Raw genomic sequence first — 21,254 nt, 5'->3', positions numbered from 1 at the left:
GTTCTCCATAGTGGCTGTATCAATTCACATTCCCACCAACAGTGCACGAGGGTTCCCTTTTCTCCACACCCTCTCCAGCATTTGTTGGTTGTAGATTTTCTGATGAAGCCAATTCTAGCTGGTGTGAGGTGATACCTCATGGTAGTTTTGATTTGCATTTCTCTAATAATTAGTGATGTTGAGCAGATTTTCATGTGCTTCTTGGCCATCTGTATGTCTTCTTTGGAGAAATGTCTATTTAGTTCTTCTGCCCATTTTTGGATTGGGTTGTTTGTTTTTTTAATATTGAGCTGCATGAGCTGGTTATATATTTTGGAAATTAATCATTTGTCCATTGATTCATTTGCAAATATTTTCTCCCATTCTGACGGTTGTCTTCTCCTCTTGTTTGTGGTTTCCTTTGCTGTGCGAAAGCTTTTAAGTTTCATTAGGTCCCATTTGTTTAGTTTTGTTTTTATTTCCATTACTGTAAGAGGTGGATCAAAAAAGATCTTGCTGTGATTTATGTCAGAGTGTTCTTCCTATGTTTTTCTCTAAGGGTTTTATAGTGTCCAGTGTTACATTTAGGTTTCTAATCCATTTTGAGTTTATTTTTGTGTATAGTGTTAGGGAGTGTTCTAACTTCATTCTTTTACATGTAGCTGCCCAGTTTTCCCAGCACCTCTTGTTGAAGAGACTGTTTTTTCTCCATTGTCTATCTTTTCCTTTGTCATAGATTAGTTGACCATAGGTGCGTGGGTTTAAATCTAGTGTCCTTCCTTGTCTCTTGTAACATTCATTATTTTAAAGTCTATTTTATCTGATATGAGTATTGCTACTCCAGCTCTCTTTTGATTTCCATTTGCATGGAATATCTTTTTCCATCCCCTCACTTTCAGTCTGTATGTGTCCCTAGGTCTGAAGTGGGTCTCTTGTAGACAGCATATATATGGGTCTTGTTTTTGTATCCATTCAGCAAGCCTGTGTCTTTTGGTTGGAGCATTTAATCCATTCACGTTTAAGGTAATTATCGATATGTATGTTCCTATGACCATTTGCTTAATTGTTTTGGGTTTGTTTTTGTAGGTCCTTTTCTTCTCTTGTGTTTCCCACTTACAGAAGTTCCTTTAACATTTGTTGTAGAACTGGTTTGGTGGTGCTGAATTCTCTTAGCTGTTGCTTTTCTTTAAAGCTTTTGATTTCTCCATCGAATCTGAATGAGATCCTTGCCAGGTAGAGTAATCTTGGTTGTAAGTTTTTCCCTTTCATCACTTTAAGTATATCATGTCACTCCCTTCTGGCTTGTAGAGTTTCTGCTGAGAAATAAGCTGTTAACCTTATGGGAGTTCCCTTGTATGTTATTTGTCATTTATCTCTTGCTGCTTTCAATCATTTTTCTTTGTTTTTAATTTTTGCCAAGTTGATTACTATGTGTGTCAGCGTGTTTCTCCTTGGGTTTATCCTGTAGTGGACTTGCTGCGCCTCCTGGACTTGGGTGGCTATTTCCTTTCCTATGTTAGGGAAGTTTATGACTATAATCTCTGCAAATGTTTTCTCTGATCATTTCTCTCTCTCTTCTCCTTCTGGGGCCCCTATAATGCAAATGTTGTTGCATTTAATGCTGTCCCAGAGGTCTCTTATGCTGTCTTCATTTCTTTTCATTCTTTTTTCTTTATTCTGTTTCTCAGCAGTGAATTCCACCATTCTGTCTTCCAGGTCACTTATCCATTCTTCTGCCTCAGTTATTCTGCTATTGATTCTTTCTAGTGTAGTTTTCATTTCAGTTATTTTATTATTCATCTCTGTTTGTTTGTTCTTTAATTCTTCTATGTCTTTGTTAAACATTTCTTGCAGCTTCTCGATCTTTGCCTCCATTCTTTTTCCGAGGTCCTGGATCATCTTAACTATCATTATTCTGAATTCTTTTTCTGGAAGGTTGCCTATCTCTGCTTCATTTGGTTGTTTTTCTGGGGTTTTATCTTGTTCCTTCATCTGGTATATAGGCCTCTGCCTTTTCATCTTGTCTATCTTTCTCTGAATGTGGTTTTTGTTTCACAGGCTGCAGGATTGTAGTTATTCTTCCTTCTGTGTCTTCCCTCTGGTAGATGAGTCTAACTAAGAGGCTTGTGTAGGTTTCCTGATGGGAGGTACTGGTGGTGGGTAGAGCTGACTGTTCCTCTTCAGTTTTTTTTTTTTAGAGGAAAATTTACAACTTTATTTATTTATTTATTGTATTGTTAATTTACAGTGTTTGTAGTTAGGTTTTATGCATGTATACATATGTTAAAAGGTCCTTCCTAATTTGCTCCTGTCCATCTCTCCAAATTCATAGCAACGTTCTTGGTCTTATACTTTAAAATCTAACAAGTAACATTGAATACTTTTCTCCATTCTTCCTTCCTTACCTTTGCTCAGCAGTCCTTTGCTGGAATTTGCCCCTTTCTTTCCCTGTGACCCCTTAATTAGGTTAGCTACTAATCATCCTGAGTCTAAGCTCACTAGACTGTCAGCTTCTTGAGGGATTCATCTTTGAATCCTCGAGGCCTAACACAGTACCTAATTACACTAAAAAAGTAAGATGGTTGAATGAACAAATGACTGGAACTTTGCTCATTAACTCTAAATTATCTTGTGTAGTGGAATGAACATGACACTGCAGAGTGAGGAGCTTTGGGCTTGAGATTTATTGTGCCATTAATCTAATCTTTCAGACATTGAAAATAACTGACCCAGAAGAAGACTGGGCCAGATGCCTCCTAGAGTCATCTCATGTCCAATATCTTCAGATCCTGTGACAGCTGCTTCAGGACCCTCTAATCTAATTGTCCACAGAGCACCAACTAATGAGGTGCCCACAAACCTGCAGATATCCCCACTGATTCTTTCCTTCACAGACAGGAAAAAGAACCTCTTTCTCCTTCCTGATTTTCCACTTAGACTTGCACCAAACGGAAGGAGAAAAGCTGCCCATTTTGTGAAGATCATTACTACTTTTACCATATGCAACAATGAACCCAGTTTTTACATAAATCAAGAGAGAATTCCCCTTTCCTTTCTTCACTGTAGCTGGTCAGTTATTGAGTTTCCACCCCTTCCAACCCCACTGGAAAAACTGACACCCCTCTGCAGTCAAAATCTGTGACTAATGTGGCCCTGTGAAGAAAGCCCCTGACGTCAGTTTCCAGGAAACCTCCATGACTGAACTGCAGTTAATTGCAGCACCTCCCACACCCAACGTGGAGGCCAGGGAGGAAGTTCACCCTTTACTAATTTTCCTCCAAGCAAAGAGCTCAGGCTGATAAGCTGTCTCATGGATTTCTAGTTCAATCTCTTTCTTTTCTTTAACCCATACTTGCAGGTCATCTAATACAGTGTTGAAGGTAATCAAGCTTAGAAGTGGCTAAAGTTGGACAGAAGTTTCAAGAAACTATCAATTCTTGCTCTCCAGCCTTATCTGATCCAATTTTAGATTTGGAGCCACAGCAAGACAGCTTTGGTGTTACATGGACTATTAGATTTATGAGATGTTAATAAATATTCCTCAAACAAACAAACAAAAACAAACAAAACCATAGGGAATGAGAGGTATCCATGGTCAATAATTTTGGAAGTGAGATTACATAAAAATAAAACATAAAATAATGAACAGTTTTTTTAATGAGTGACTTCTGTGAAAACTGATATGTACTAATGTACATTGTGGGTGTCTAAGAGAAAAGTCTACTTATATAACTACAAACCTATTCATATATTACAGGTTACTTATTAACAGCTCAGAGAACATAGTGTTCCATGGAACACAGTTTGACAAACACTAGTAATGGATGCGGGCAAGTTTAGTTTTGAATTCTAGCAGTGGTACATACCAGAAGTATGGCCCTAGGCAATTTCCTTAATCTCTCTAACTTTTCCAATTTCCTCACCTTTAAAATGGTGATACATTAATGCATACCTCATAGGTTGTTCTGAGAGTTAAATGAGATAATATTTCCTGGATGGTTCAGTATCAGAGTGCCTGGTTCAGTGAAAACTGAGGAAAAGATCAAGTTCAGAGCTTCCCTAACAGTCAATTCTTAAGGGTGACTCTGAAATTTCTGCTAGATTTTCAGGAATAAAATACATTGGGTGCCAGAACACCTTTTTAGTAATCCTTTGCTTGTTTCATTTTTTGTAAATATCTTTTTAAAAAAGTTTTGTGTGTTCTTGTGAAAAAATTTAAACCATAAAGAGAGTACAAAGAAGAAAACATAAAATCTTCTGAAACTCCACATCCCAGAGATAACCACCATTAACATTTTTGGTGAACATCTTTCCAGACATTTCTTGATATACAGATCTATTTGCTAATTTACATAGAAGAACATGTAATGTTCTTACATCCAGCAAGGTAAGTATTGGCTTCCCATTTATTCCTACACAGAGTCTGTGGAGGTCTTTAATTCATCACTGAACAATATTGGGGCCATTATTAACATAAGTTTTTTTCTAAATAGGAAAGGAAATCTGTTCTCCATGAGGGCTCCCAAATTATGGCCGTCTTGACAAAATAAATTTAGATAAATGATATAGTTCACTGAACTCTGCAAAATGCCAAGCTCTTCATAAATAAATTTTATTTATAATCCTCATATCAACCTCGTAACTTAGGTGTCAATAGCCCCACTTTTCAAACAGGAAGTCCAAGACTCAGACAGCCTATGTAACTGGCACAAGATCACCCAGCTAATAATCAACAATGACAGGGCACAGGCCAAGGTCTTTCAGTCTCCCAAGCCTACGTTCCTTTCATTGTCCCAGGTTCTGAGTTCTTACCTCCCACTTCCCAACTCAACTCCCCCCACTGCAATGTGATGAGCCTCCAGGAGGACTCCTTCCATCTTTCAGTCTGAACCCCTGTGAGCAGTGGCTGAGGTAGGATGTGGGTTTTGCATTTCTGTCTATTCATGGAGTAATAAGTAGTTACAGGGGAAAGGGTGATACTAAAATTAAACCAAATCAAACCATCAGCTTTCATGTATTAGTTTCCTCTCACCTCTCCATCACTTTGTCAAAGGAATGTGTCTGTCATCTTATTCTTCCCTGAAATTGTGTTCAGGTGAAAATTTCCTTTCAAGGCTGTCCTCAAGGGAGAGGAATTGGTGATTTATAAAAGAGAGAAAGAAGCAAGAAGCAAAGAGAAGAGAAGAAATGAAGAAAAACAAATCCAGATTATCTTGGGGGTCTCATTTTCTTCCATTTGGGAGCTTAGGAAGATCATCACTCAACAGAAAAATCATAGATGCTCCTAGCAGCTGAGCTGAGACAGGGACTTATATAACAAGGGCTCTCTGTAAATCAGGAACAGTTACATAAAACAGTTACCATTGTTCCAGAGTCAGTGGACTAGTGGTTCTCTTTCCTTAGCATAAAATATGTAGAATTTTGCTGTGGAGGGTCCCTGTCCTAGAGACCTGTCCATGGTGTGTTCAGGCAAGTTATGCCCATGGTGGACAAGGCTCTCTGTGGGATAATGAAAGCCGTTTCTGTGATATTCCTAACAGAAGTTGGAATAGCCTGAATCTAGTCACAAGGAAACATCAGAAATACCAAAATGGAGAGACAGTCTAGAAAATACTTGCCTGTACTCTTCAAGAATATCAGCATCATGAAACACAAAGAAAGACTCAGGAACCGTTCCAGATAGGAGACTAGAGAGATGAGGGTGTAAAACAATGTATGATCAGAGATTTCCCTTTGCTGTAAAATATATTAGTAGGCAATTGGTGGAATCTGAATAAAATCTGTAGAGTGGTAATAGTATTGTATCAGTGTTAAAATCTTGATTTTGATATTGTAAAGTGGATATATAAGAGGATGTTTTCGTTTGTAGAAAATACACACTAAAACACTTAAGGGGAAAAGATATCACGTCAGCAATTACTCTCAAATGAGAAAGCTGGAGAAGGATAAAGAAAATGTGATAAAACGTTAATATTTGAGAAATCTGAATGAAGGGGGTTCAGAAATTCTTGATATTGTTTTTGTAACTTTTCTGTAAGTACAAATTTTTGTCAAAATAAAAAGTAAAAAAAAAAAAAGTTGAACATAAGTAAATGATCTGAAGGATACCTATCTTGAAATCATTACGATTTAAGTCCCTCATGGTATAAATACTGTGATTCTACAATAACTATGTTTAGAAGAATAAACCATGGGATAATTCTTTAAGGCCTCTATTTGTTCATAATATAGAGTAAATATTAAGCCATGAGTTCAAATTTACTTGAATAAATTTTAAAAGATGTGAGTTATCAAAATCATTTCTCACCTTTATTCTTTAGTTCTCCTGAAATATAAAATGTCAAACAAAAGTTTGACAAATTAAATAGATATTAAATACTTGATTTGTTAGCATATTGATTTCAGATCATCTGGATTTATAGTTAAGTTGTATTTTCATGTCTACCTATGTTAAAAAGCACTGGAAACTTCTTTATGTGAACAAATAACACAGTTTAATGATGCCTATTTAAAAAGAAGTCTATAAGAAAAGGTGTATAATGTAGTGTGGAGAAAAGAACATTTCACAGAGACTCAGGAAACATTCTAGATAACTAGTTAAGTAATTTTATGACTTTGGACAAGTCACCTGACCTGAAAAATATACAGATTGGAATGTTATAATAGCAAAACAGGGCTCCCACTATGAGTTGGACAATTTATTTAAGCTTAAATAATCTCTAAGTTCCCTTTAAGTGTCAACATTCTAACACTTGGAATATAGTGCATTTATTTTAAATGTTTGTGGAAATGTATCCTTGTGGCTGAACAACTTTTGGCCATAGCTAGGATGTATTGTTGCTACTGCTTGGGTAGGAACTCTACTGTGAAATGGGAAATGAATAGAGGAATTGCCTCTATATCCCAACACAGAGATGGACGGCCTGAGGGCTCACCCACTGGCTTTGGAAAAATGTTATCTTCCTCGTTCAGAAGACCTACTTCCAGACGGCCTTCCCAAACTGACCACCCAAGCACCAGTTACAATCCTCTCCTCCTCTGTCCCAGCAGCCACCCTGGAGACCCACTCTGCAGAACTGTCTAATGTCTCTGCATTAGACATTCAGTGCTCTGCACCTGCAGTGGCAGCTGGGTCCTGGAGGTTCCTGAAGGCAAGTGTCCAGTCTCTAGGCCCATGGTGATCTGCACACATTGGATGCTCACTCGGTACAAGAAGTACTGTAGGCTGACTATTTCAGGAACATAAACCAAACCACCATGACTAAATCAACACAGCATTTCCGGAAACAGAAGCTGAGGGAAAGAGAATGTCTGTAACCTTGCAAAAAGCTCCACCTTTCACTTAAATCTAGGGGGAAAACCTAGGTTGAAGAAGAAGAAATCTGACTCTCACCCTCATTTCAAGCCACATTCCATCAAGCCTGTCAAGTGGAGGTTTCAGGCATAGCTCCATCCAGGGCTGGGCTTGGGACCCTCCTGGTTAGAGATCTTGCCTTCCACTTTCAGGTGTTGGGGGTCTAGAACCAAGTAGGAGAAATTTCCTACTTCCTGTGGTCCTGCAACCATGGTTTGTTATAGTCCAATCTCATTTTCTTACTCTCATTTCTAGCATGCCTGGGTGTTCACATTTCTTTGAGTTTGCATATACTGTGTCTTGTCTGAAATGCCATTACCCCCAGTCTCCATAGCAAACTCATCCTTCCCTGAAAATGAACCCAAGCAGTCATCTCTCCCAGGGAGTCTTTGGCACACTCCTGAACTCCTACATTTTGTGCACACACTTGCTCCATTATAGAAAAGTTCACATTGTGTCATATTTTTGTATTGCTGTGTCTGTCCTTCATGTTACTCTACAAATGCTTTGAAATTGATAACCACATCAGTTATCCTTGGGTCTCCAGTGTTTAGCATATGCCTAGCTGCTGGCATGTTGCAAAGTAGGAGTGAGGAAGTTTAAACAGACCTCAGGTCCTAGTCTGAAGCCCTCTGCACGGTCAGAAGTCAACCTGAGGACATAAGAAACTACAGACCAACAGAGTTTGAGGTTTCCAGCGTGTGTCTCTTGTCAATTACCAAATGCAAGGTCACTTAGATAGTAGTAGATGTAAAAGGCTGGGCTTTGAATCATTCCTTGCTGGTATAAAGGTGTCCAATCCTTTCATTTAAAGGTTAAATACTCTAACTGGCCTACACAGGAAACATCACAGGAAATCATGTTTCAGTTCAACCTCTGCTCTAATTCAACCACAATTTCAAAATAGTGCAGATTCTGGTAGAGATTGAGAAAGCAAAACTTCTTTGTTTAGCCAGCAGCTAAGATTCTGCTTTTGTTCAGTTCTCTTCCAAAGCCCTTGCATACATAGCTGATATTTCTTATCTCCCAAGGGAGTTCCTTAAGGGCAAGATTGTTTTTTGGACAAATATCTTCCTTCTACTTTGCCCCTTCCTCCCAGGCACAGTGCCTGGCCCTAGGAGGTACTTAACATCTGATTATTTTTTAAATTCAAAGTGCAATAGTCCCTGAGGTGCTTTGGGAATCTACAGCCCTTTCCCCCATTCCCATGCCTCATTGTTAGGTGGGTGAGTGTGGTTCTAGGGGACTTTCCTCTCCATTCCCAGTAAGATCCTTGCAAATATTGGAAGGAGAAAGTTTTCATCTAGAGTTCCCTGTGGTAACCTTACCCCCAGTGACTATAGTGGTTACAGAAAGCCAGGACCAAAGCTTAGCTATCACTTTCTGAGTCCGTAAGACCTCAGTTATTAGTTATGGGGCCTAAATTAGAAATCATTGCAATATCAAGTTTGTTTTGCAAGTCATGCAAAGTTGGTGCACGTCATATTATATTTATCAATATTCTTGTTTTGAATACTAAGGATACTTTTATTTGGGGGAAACCTGAGGATCACAGTGGTCTTCCTGCCCTTTAAAAACAACAAATCTAAGCATCTCTTAGTGGTATCTAGCTTTTACTTCTCAAAATACAGGTTCTGAGCATGTCCTGTGTCCTTGACTCTGAGTTGGGTATTGTGATTTATATCAGTCCTTCTGTTTAGTGTCTCTGAGGAATCACAGTGGGAGTCACTAACTTTACTTTTGAAAATTTCTCAGATGAAGAAGATCTGCATCTCCCAGCTACCTTTTAAAATAACTATGACTGTTTGTTCTCTGCTCACTTTAAAAATCACAAGACAAATCTTCTGAAGATCAGCACATGTAGGAAATTTCCCCAGCTTCATCTTGTACAGATGGCTCTGGTCAACAGAAATGACCAGACCCAAATTCAAGTTCTGAAGCAATTTAAGCACATAAATGCCCTGACCCAAAGTGATATCAGATAATGGGAATCCAGTTAATTGAAACTCCTTCCAGCCTGATTGCCTTTTGAGGGTCACTAGAATCTTGTTCATAATTTTACTACCTGCAGTAAATATTTGCAAAAGTTTCAGGAAATTGTAGTTACTAGAGAGGTATATAGAGACTCCTGAGAAGATACCCTAGCCCACATAATATGGTTCAGGTCTCTGCTCTCAAACAAGGTTAAAATATCACCAATCTTACCTTTTGCAGGCTCTTTTCCTCAGTCCTTTAGGCAGAATTGGTGATTATCAATGAGGCACCGAGACAAGGCTGGTAACACGGAAGTTGGGGCTATTTGTGTAAAAGGAGAAGTGAAGGGGGAATAAATGTGATCACACTGTGATGACAGGAAGCCCAGATGAGGAGACAGAGGAAGTGGGGCTGGGCCCGCCCTCTTTAGCCTCAAAGATACAATCCTTCCCCTGAGGCTTTTTAGAAGCTTACTCCACAACCCACCCAAATGTCTAAACCAGTTTCTCTGCAACTCAGGAAAATCTCAATGACCAAGTTGGTTCAGGTAGGAATCTGTGAGAACTGGTGGGTTCTGGGGAGATTTTGACATTGTTCTTTGTCTAGAAAAGGGCAGTGCTTCTCAATCAAGGTGACATCTCAGAATTACCTGTGGATCTGTTCAAGGATAAGTAGGCCTGACCCCACCATACTTCTCCAGTCCCATTCAGGTAGACAGACTGGAGTGGAACCCAAGAATCAATATTTTAAGAAGTTTTCTAGGACTGAGACTTAGGAATGTCTCTTAAGCCATTCCACCTTCTCTCCACCCTCCCTCCAACTACCTTCCAGAAGATCTGTAGTCTCCAGTTTGATTGGGTCACTATTTTCAGATTTCCATGTCTCAAAAGCTGGACTGTCCTTATGTAAAGGTACTTTCAGGAGCAAACTCCAAGGCACAATCCAGCGGGCACTAGTAGAAATGATTTGGTTAGTAGAGGGAGTTCCAGGTTTAGAGTCCCAACATCTGGGTTTCAGTCTAAGCTTTATTTCTGTTAGCTGTGAGATACTGAGAAACTCTCAACCTCTCAGCTTCAGTTTATTAATAGTAACATCCAATAATAATTCTACTATCTTCCTTTGCCCTGAGACATTAAGATTCTGGAATAACTTCTGGCCAGGGTTGGCTCATGGGGAAAGCTGAGTTAAACAAAGAAGAAAATGTTCTTTATTGCAGACTGTGCTGTGTCAGTCCTTAATATTCTCTTAACATTCCCTAAATATGTAGCTTTTCCCAAACTTGTTAGATCATAGAACAATGTGTGTGTGTGTGCGTGTGTGTGTGTGTGTGTGTGTGTGTGTGTGTGTGTGTGTGTGGTATTTCTCAGGGAACAATTTTTCAGTGTAATTGTACTTCAGGAAATGCTGTTATAAACTTTCCTCTCTTCAGCTGGCATCACTCTGAGAAATCACTGCCCCTCACCCGAGGCCGCTGAAGTGGAGTAATTGAGGAAAGACTTCTTGATGAGTTTGATTACTATGTCTCTGTGTCAAAGATTCACATCTCTATGTGCAACCTGGTCTCTCACTTGAGCACCACACAGGAACCTCAAGTACAGTATCCAAAATTCAGCTTAGTAAACTCCTTCCTCCCACTCAGCCTGATTTCCACCCCCTCACCCCCATTACCATCTCAGGGAAAGATTGACTAAACTCTCAGTTGCCCAAGTCAGATTCAAAGCATCCTTTTAGGCTACTCTTTCTCCCACACTACCACATATTATTGCTAAAAAATGATTAAAGAAGACAATTTTGGTGACAGGAGCAAATTTTATTTAACACTTCTTGAAGTAGACAGTCTCCATTCAGAGAACTGCAAAGTGGGGCAGAAAGCAGGAAGCTTTTATAGAATAGAAAATAAAGAGCAAAGAAGAGAAAAAGAGAAAAATATCTGGTTGACTGGGGCCACATAGTCAAACTTGCTTGGGGTGAGAAGGAACAAGGAAATAAGCATAGAGCCTAGAGTTGATGTGTTGACCAGTCAAGCAAAGCATTTACAAGGACACAAAAGTTATAAAAAATTTCAGTTTGCTGACATGGCACCTGGGGCAGGAACAGCTCCATCCTGGGCCTAAAGAGTTATGTCAATGTTATCAACCAAAAAGTGTTTTAAATTGTACCTTTGCCTAAATGTTTTTCAAATCAGGCTACTTCTTATTACTCCAGGGCCATTACACTAATCCTTATCTCTCTCCTGGGTCACTGGATACCAGCCTCCTTCAAGATCAGCTTGGATGTTTTCTGCCTCAGTCCTGAACAGCGCTTTTAAAAATGCATATTTAATCATGTCACTCCCCACTTTAAAACTCTTCAATGGGACAGACTCTGGGAGGGCTCACACCAAGGAGTACATCCCAGAACTTCTGCTGCCAGTGTCCTTGTCCCCACAGTGAAACAGAGACACTCCCGGCCTCTGCAGGAGACCCTCCAACACTAGCAGCCATTTCAGGGGAAATGTAAACAATCTGTCCTGTTCCTCTGATCTTAGCCTGGAGTTCTGGTGTCTGCAAGCACTTCTCATCTCTCAGAAAGCTGCCCCTCCAAGAGCAGAGGCAGCAAGAGGACGTGTGTGCATGGGTCCGCATGGGGAAGCAGTAGGGACAGAGCCTGGAACCACCTCCTGGTTCTCCCTCCAGAGCAACAAGGAAAACAAGAACGAGCAAGAGCTTGACAAATGCCTGGCTTTGAATTGGAGACCATTCATCTGCCCATTGCTTCATTCCTGGAAATTTCACTGCAACTAAGTAAGGAAAAAAAAATACCTGAAAGAAAGAAAGCAAAGAAAAATATACCCAAGAAATCCTAAAGAACACTGTGTGGATGAAAGGCTCTTGGTGCTCCAGCCAGAAGTCAGTGCTGTGCCTCTGAGGTGGGAGAGCCAACTTCAGGACATCGGTCCACAAGAAACCTCCCAGCTCCACATAATATCAAATGGCTAAAATCTCCCAGAGATCTCCATCTCAATGCCAAGACCCAGCTTCACTCAATGACCAGCAAGCTACAGTGCTGGACACCCTATGCCAAACAACTAGCAAGACAGGAACACAGCCTCATCCATTAGCAGAGAGGCTGCCTAAAATCATAATAAGGCTACAGACACCCGAAAACACACCACCAGACGTGGACCTCCCCACCAGAAAGACAAGATCCAGCCTCATCCACCAGAACACAGGCACTAGTCCCCTCCACCAGGAAACCTACACAACCAACTGAACCAACCTTAGCCAATTGGGACAGACACTAAAAGCAAAGGGAACTAAGAAACTGCAACCTGAAAAAAGGAGACCCCAAACACAGTAAGTTAAGCAAAATGAAAAGACAGAAAAACACACAGCTGATGAAGGAGTAAGTTAAAAACCCACCAGACATAACAAATGAAGAGAAAATAGGCAGTCTACCTGAAAAATAATTCAGAATAATGACAGTGAAGATGATCCAAAATATTAGAAATAGAATAGAGAAAATGCAAGAAACATTTAACAAGGGCCTAGAAGAAATAAAGAAGAAACAAGCAATGATGAACAACACAATAAATGAAAATAAAAATACTCTAGAAGGGATCAATAGCAGAATAACTGATGCAGAAGAACGGATAAGTGACCTGGAAGATAAAATAGTGGAAATAACTACTGCAGAGCAGAATAAAGAGAAAAGAATGAAAAGAACTGAGGGCAGTCTCAGAGACTTCTGGGACAACATTAAACACACCAACATTCAAATTATAGGGGTCCCAGAAAAGAAGAGAAAAAGAAAGGGCCTGAGAAAATATTTGAAGAGATTATAGTTGAAAACTTCCCTAATATAGGAAAGGAAATAGTTAATCAAGTCCAGGAAGCACAGAGAGTCCCATACAGGATAAATCTGAGGAGAAACATGCCAAGACACATATTAATCAAACTATCAAAAATTAAATACAAAGAAAGCACATTAAAAGCAGCAAGGGAAAAATAACACACAAGGGAATCCCCATAAGGTTAACAGATGACCTTTCAGTGGAAACTCTGCATGCCAGAAGGGATTGGCAGGACATATTTAAAGTGATGAAGGAGAAAAACCTGCAACCAAGATTATTCTACCCAGCAAGGTTCTCATTCAGATCTGATGGAGAAATTAAAACCTTAACAGTCAAGCAAAAGCTGAGAGAGTTCAGCACCACCAAACCAGCTTTACAAGAAATGCTAAAGGAACTTCACTAGGCAAGAAACACAAGAGAAGGAAAAGACCTTCAATAACAAACCCAAAACAATTAAGTAAATGGGAATAGGAACATACATATCAATAATTACCTTAAATGTAAATGGATTAAATGCTCCCACCAAAAAACACAGACTGGCTGAATGGATACAAAAACAAGACCCACATATATGCTGTCTACAAGAGACCCACTTCAGACCTAGGGACACATACAGACTGAAAGTGAGGGGATGGAAAAAGATATTCCATGCAAATGGAAATCAAAAGAGAGCTGGAGTAGCAATTCTCATATCAGACAAGATAGACTTTAAAATAAAGACTATTACAAGAGACAAAGAAGGACACTACATAATGATCAAGAGATCGATCCAAGAAGAAGATATAACAATTGTAAATATTTATGCACCCAACATAGGACCACCTCAATACATAAGGCAAATACTAACAGCCATAAAAGGGGAAATCGACAGCAACATATTCATAGAAGGAGATTTTAACACCCCACTTTCACCAATGGACAGATCATCCAAAATGAAAATAAATAAGGAAACACAAGCTTTAAATGATACATTAAACAAGATGGACTTAATTGATATTTATAGGACATTCCATTCAAAAACAACAGAATACATATTTTTCTCAACTGCTCCTGGAACATTCTCTAGGATAGATCATATCTTAGGTCACAAATCTAGCCTTGGTAAATTTAAGAAAATTGAAATCGTATCAAGTATCTGTCCGACAAAAACACTATGAGACTAGATATCAATTACAGGAAAAGATCTGTAAGAAATACAAAAACATGGAGGCTAAACAATACACTACTTAATAACGAAGTGACCACTGAAGAAATCAAAGAGGAAATTAAAAAATACCTAGAAACAAATGACAATGGAGACACGACGACCCAAAACCTATGGGATGCAGCAAAAGCAGTTCTAAGAGGGAAGTTTATAGCAATACAAGCCTACCTTAAGAAACAGTTATGGGACAGAAACTAACACACCATTGTAAAGCAATTATACCCCAATAAAGATGTTAAAAAAAAAAAAAAGAAACAGGAAACATAAATAAACAACCTAACCTTGCATCTAAAGCAATTAGGGAAAGAAGCACAAAAAACCCCCAAAGCTAGCAGAAGGAAAGAAATCATAAAAATCAGATCAGAAATAAACGAAAAAGAAATGAAGGAAATGATAGCAAAGATCAATGAAACTAAAAGCTGGTTCTTTGAGGAGATAAACAAAATAGATAAACCATTAGCCAGACTCATCAAGAAAAAAAGGGAGAGGCCTCAAATCAATAGAATTGAGCTATTTGTAATGAGGTGGATAGACCTAGAGTCTGTCATACAGAGTGAAGTAATTCAGAAAGAGAAAGACAAATACTGTATGCTAACACACATATATGGAATTTAAGAAAAAAAATGTCATGAAGAACATAGGGGTAAGACAGGAATAAAGACACAGACCCACTAGAGAATGGACTTGAGGATATAGAGGGGGGGATGGGTAAGCTGTGACAAAGCGAGAGAGAGGCATGGACATATATACACTACCAAACGTAACGTAGATAGCTAGTGGGAAGCAACTGCATTTCACAGGGTGATCAGCTCGGTGCTTTGTGAGCCTGGAGGGGTGGGATAGGGAGGGTGGGAGGGAGGGAGACGCAAGAGGGAAGAGATATGGGAACATATGTATATGTGTAACTGATTCACTTTGTTATAAAGCAGAAACTAACACACCATTGTAAAGGAAGTATACTCCAATAAAGATGTAAAAATAAATAAATACTTAAAAAAAAAAAGGCTGCCCAAATACCCTCAGATGAGCACACTCAGGAGAAACAAGCTCCACCATTACACCATCATCAAGGTCACCCTGACCACTGAGTCAGCCATAAAGAAGATAGAAGATAACACACACTTGTGTTCATTGTGGATGTCAAGGTCAACAAGCACCAGATCAAACAGGCTGTGAAGAAGCTCTGTGACACTGATGTGGCCAAGGTCAATGCTCTCATCAGGCCTAAAAGAAAGAAGAAGGCATAGGTTCCACTGGTTCCTGACTATGGTGCCTTGAATATTGCCAACAAAATTGGAATCATCTAAACTGAGTCCAGATGACTAATTCTAAATATATATTTTCACCCATATTTTAAAAATAAAGAATAAAAAACATAAAAACAAACAAACAGAAAAAGAATGCTCAACATCATTAATCATTAGAGAAAGGCAAATCAAAACTACAATGAGATATCACCTCACACTGGTCAGAATGGCCATCATCAAAAAATCTACAAACAATAAATGCTGGAGAGGGTGTGAAGAAAAGGGAACCCTCTTGCACTGTTGGTGGGAATGTAAATTGATACAGCCACTATGGAGAACTGTATGGAGGTTCCTTAAAAAACTACAAATAGAATTACCATACGACCCAGCAATCTCACTACTGGGCATATACCCTGAGAAAACCATAATTCAAAAAGAGTCATGTACCAAAATGTTCATTGCAGCTCTGTTTACAATAGCCAGGACATGGAAGCAACCTAAGTGTCCATCAACAGATGAATGGATAAAGAAGATGTGGCACATATATACAATGGAATATTATTCAGTCATAAAAAGAAACGAAATTGAGTTATTTGTAGTGAGGTGGATGGACCTGGAGTCTGTCCTACAGAGTGAAGTAAGTCAGAAGGAGAAAAACAAATACCATATGCTAACACATATATATGGAATGTAAGAAAAAAAAATGCTCATGAAGAACCTAGGGGCAAGATGGGAATAAAGACACAGACCTACTAGAGCATGGACTTGAGGATATGGGGAGGGGGAAGGGTAAGCTGAGACAAAGTGAGAGAGTGGCATGGACATATATACACTACCAAACGTAGGGAGGATAGCTAGTGGGAAGCAGCCGCATGGCACAGGGAGATCAGCTCCGTGCTTTGTGACCACCTAGAGGGGTGGGATAGGGAGGGTGGGAGGGAGGGAGACGCAAGAGGGAAGAGATATGGGAACATATGTATATGTATAACTGATTCACTTCGTTGTAAAGCAGAAACTAACACACCATTGTAAAGCAATTATACTCCAATAAAGATGTTAAAAAAAACCAAACAAACTCTTTAATGGCTTCCCATAGGTTTTAAGCAGGTCCTATTAACTCCTCACACTCAGCTGGCCAGTCCTTCCCCACACCCACCCCCACTGTACTGCCATACTGGTTATTGAATTCCTTTTAATTGCTTGAACAAATCACTCTAGTTCTCTCTCTTTCTCTCTCTCTCTCTCACTCTCCCTCCCTCCCTCCCCTCTTGTCTTTGGAATATTCTCTCACCTGTAGACTCAAAGCTCTGTAAACCTCTGTGTTGCTCTGTGTATGTTGAACAATTGTGTCTGGAACATAAGAGGTGCTCTATAAATGTTTGAATAACTTCAGGCCTGAAACTTAGGAGAACTGGAGATTTGGGAAGGGAGGAGAAAATAAGAGAAGGATAGAGAGATAAGTAGAGTGAACATCTGTGGAGAGAGAAGTGGTTATTAGAGAGAGGATTTTAGGAATATCAGGAAGAATATCTCAAGACAAGAGTTCCTCATAGCAGAAATGAATGATCATTTTGATGGAGGAAATTTATTTAATGTACTCTTCTCCTTCATCCCAATTGCTGATCCAAGTGCTTGACAACCAGAGGCAGCTGTGTCCTGGGAGTCAGGGAAAGGTAGAGAGCTCTATACCCACTCAGACCCAAACCTACAAGATTTCATTGAGAACTTAATGTTGTTTCTGACCATTAGATATTTACAATCCATTTGGAGGAAGAAGAAAAAAAATGGAGAATAAGACAATGTCAGGGCAGCCCATGTTTTTGAATAATCCAGAAGAAAGCTCAAAAACTATGAGAAAAACTAAATTAGAAAAAGGATATAGCAGAAGGTCAGACCCATGGTTTGGTTTTCTCAGTGCATGTTATTGATCAAGTATGGTAGGTGATAACAGAATCTGGGTGTTTAGGAGACCTGAAGTTGGCCAGATAAGAAGTGGGAACACAAAATATTGATGCTGCGTTATCATGCAGTAGTACCTGCCAAAACGCCTCCTGAATGGACAAAACCTCACATAGACATGGAGAAATCACTGGGTTCCCATTTAAGCCTTCTTTTTTTTTTTTTTTAAGATGAGTGAGTCTGTTTTTATTATTGGAAAATATTGAAATATGAGAAGAATACAGATAAAATTCCAAGCTGAGGGTAGAGAGCATTTTTTTTTTAATTTCAGCTATAATAACCAACAATGATACTGCCTTGCTTTTAAGGCATAATCCAATGTGACATTGGGATTGGGAAACCTGCATCCAAAGCAGCCCCCTACTCGCATCATTGTCCCAGATACCATACTGCCAAAAAGTTTGGCACTTTTTTTTTTTGGCTGTGTTGAGTCTTCGTTGCTGCATGCGGGCTTTCTCTAGTTGTGGCGAGTGGGGGTTACTCTTCATTGCGGTGCACAGGCTTCTCATTGTGGTGGCTTCTCTTGTTGCAGAGCATGGGCTTTAGGCACGTGGGCTTCAGTAGTTGTGGCATGCAGGCTCAGTAGCTGTGGCTCGTGGGCTCTAGAGTGCAGGCTCAGTTACCCACGGGCTTAGTTGCCCCACGGCATATGGAATCTTCACAGACCAAGGCTCCAACCCGTGTCCCCTGTGTTGGCAGGTGGATTTTTAACCACTGTGCCACCAGGGAAGTGCCTGGCACTTTTTAACATAATGTCTATGATATATTATGCCTACCTGATTTAGGCCCTAGGAGTGATACGGGCTGCAGAAGTAGAAATACAGTGCTGTACACTGAAACTTATAGTGTTATAAACCAATGTTATCTCAATAAAAAATAAATTTAAAAAAATTAAAAAGTACTGTCTTAGTATGTTCAGTCTGCTATGACAAAAATACCATAGATTGGGTAGCTTATAAACAACAGAAATTAATTTCTTGTAGTTCTGGAGACTGGGAAGTCTGAGATCAAGGTGCCAGCAGGTTTGGTGTCTGGTGAGAGCTTGCTTCCTGGTTGATAGAAGGTCGTTTTCTTGCTGTGTCCTCACAAGGTACAGAGGAGAGATGGAGAGCTCTGGGGTCTCTTTTATAAGGGCACTGATTCCATTCATGAGTGCTCCACCCTTATGACCTAATTATTTCCCAAAGGCCCCACCTACTAATACCATCACATTGAGGATTAGGTTTCAACATATGAATTTGGGGAACACTTTCAGTTTATAGCACATACCCAGAAGAGAAGAACTGAATTATGGAAGTCAGAGCTAGGAGTACACTGTAAAGGAAATAACAGAGGGTTGGAAATCAAAAGGCATTCAGAGAGATACTTTAAGGAAGTCATTTAATATCTTTGAGTCTTAGTTTCTTCATCTGTGCTGTGGGGATCGTTTCTACTTTATAGCCAAATGAGGACCAAATGAGAAACTATGTGAAAGAGCTTTATAAAATTTAAAGTATGATATGAATGTTACTTGTTATCCTCAGCATATTCCTTGGAAAACACTTAGCCAATCTTCCCAATTTTTCAGATTCAGAGCCTAAAACCTAAAGTGCTGAAGAGACTTGCCTCAGGTCCCTCAGCTAAGAAAGAACTAAGCAGATACCACAACCCTCTACTCTTTCACTGGTTAGGGGTGTGGTCAGACCCCAGGAGCATGCACAAGGAGTGGACCCCTTGTGCTGAAGACTCTTGATTTCTGCCTGAAAGTTGTGACTCTCTCTTACTAAGGTCCCAAATTCTTTGAGCTTGAGCAGGTGTGGACCAGTGAGAAACCACCAAGATTGTATATGGGCTTTCTTGCCCTCCTGCCTGAGATCAGAGAGAGCAGGGTGGCAGGTCTCTGTGGAAACACAGCTACTCCCTATGATGGCAGGAGTGGCTATGACCTTTTCTTCTGACTCCATCTAGTTGGTTGTACATCTATATCCCTCTCATCTACCAGTAAAGGCCTGCACAGCCCTGGGACAAGAATCAGAAATTTACAGGTCATCGTGTAACCTTCCCTTCACTTCTTCTCAGAAGGAATCTAAGTCTGTGAGTGACAAAAGGCTTCTTTTGCAGACTAACCCACTCCTGAGCCTAAAGGCACAAATATGTCAGGGTGTGGTCATGCTACCTGGAGGTGTCCAGTGTCCCCCAAGGACAGGCATCCCTGATAAACCTGGGAAAGTCACTGACAAGTGTTGCTTCAACCTGATAGAAGTCAGTTACAGAGATTCAGAGGCTTAAAAAATACAGTGCAGGTAATTGACATACAAAATTTCCTGCAGAAATCATCATCCTAGAAGCTGTGGTCTTCTCTAAATACTTTCTCTGTCTTGTCCTCTTAGTCAGGGTACACCAACTGTCCTTGACTTTATGGGATGTAAACTAATCCAAACATGACCTTCATGTTTTTGTATGTTTTTCCAGCAGGGAAAATAAGGGAAGCTATAATGGAAGGAAAGGTCTAGTAAAAAAAAAAAAAGTGTGTGTTTGTGTGTGTGTGTGTGTGTGTACACATATTTAGCAGCAAAAGTCTTTATTCAAATGAAGTTTTAAATGGAATAAATAAGATACATCAAAACAGAATTGCTCAGTGAGTGCAGGGATGGGGCTCAGAGACTGCTCAACCTCTTCCTCACCTTTGGTGGCTTCTCAAGCACCTTTGCCCAACTCTAAGGTCAGAAAACCACTGGTTTGGGTGAGATGAGACTCCTGGGTTCTTTGGCAGTATTGGGGCTTATTTTCAGTTGTGGGAGCAGGGCTGTGGCTGCTCCATTCCTGTAGCCCTCACTAACTTGGAAGAGACTCCCCAGGCTTCATGTTTCATTGCCATGTCTCAGTGGAAATAGGAAGCCAGTTCTACCCGCAACATGTCCCCTTCCCCATTTGAGAGGTTGAGAGCTGTGGCTTCCTGCAGATGGAGTAGTGGAGAAGTTTCTCCCAGTTGATGGCAATTGTGCTGGCCACAAACATTCTGAGGCTTTGTTACCTGAGTGGAGCTGCAGGCTTGTAGGAGATGGAATGTAAGACTTGGGGCTGGAGGGGAAGTTCCACGGCTCTGGCATGTGCTGTGATACACTACACTCTCTCCTAGCCAAGTATAACCAAACAGTGATGCCGGCATATACAGAAATGTTCCTTATGTGTCCCTAGGCAAGGAGAAAACCTACTGAGTTGGTAGGTGGTGTGGTATAGGAGAGAGAGGACAGGACTCAGATATAGAATTTCTGGATTCTAGTCTGTGTTACCTGGGGAAAGTCCACTTAATCCCTTAGGGGATCACTTCTTGTGAAGAAGATGTTGTGTAATCCATACATTCTCTCTGGGCCTTAAACATTCTGAATATTTATTACTTTGTAATGTCAAAATGAAATTTGACTACATAATAGTTTTGGCTGGGATTTGGTACAGAAGGTGGAACCTAGAAGAAGAGTTACAAGAGCTACCATTTACTGAGCACTTGCTATGGGCCAGACAGGCAGTGCATGTTCTCACTTAGGGACAGTGTGAGATGGGCATGGCATGTCCTCCTTTACAGATGAGAAAGACTAAAATTGGTGAGTTTAGGTAACTTTCCCAAAGCACATTACAAGAAAGTGGCAGAGCTAAAATTAAAAACGTTCCCATGACACAAAAGCCTGCTCTCCTATCCAATTTCCTGCAGAGCTAGTCTGACATTAA

General features: G+C 40.0%; 1 protein-coding gene across 1 annotated transcript in view; it reads right to left on the bottom strand.

The window, feature by feature from the left end:
• CD53 (CD53 molecule) overlaps positions 1-9,633 on the bottom strand; it is a 29,822-nt gene extending 20,189 nt beyond the window's left edge. The window contains exon 1 of the mRNA XM_079934256.1: positions 9,539-9,633. The gene's annotated coding sequence lies outside the window, so the exon portion shown is untranslated. The remainder of the gene's footprint in view (positions 1-9,538) is intronic.
• Positions 9,634-21,254: the final 11,621 nt, after the last annotated feature.

This window comes from Stenella coeruleoalba, assembly GCF_951394435.1.
Source record: "Stenella coeruleoalba genome assembly, chromosome: 1".
In the NCBI taxonomy this organism is placed as follows: Eukaryota; Metazoa; Chordata; class Mammalia; order Artiodactyla; family Delphinidae; genus Stenella; species Stenella coeruleoalba.
The sequence above is the reverse complement of the archived record's forward strand: the minus strand, read 5'-3'. Positions and strand labels throughout refer to the sequence as shown.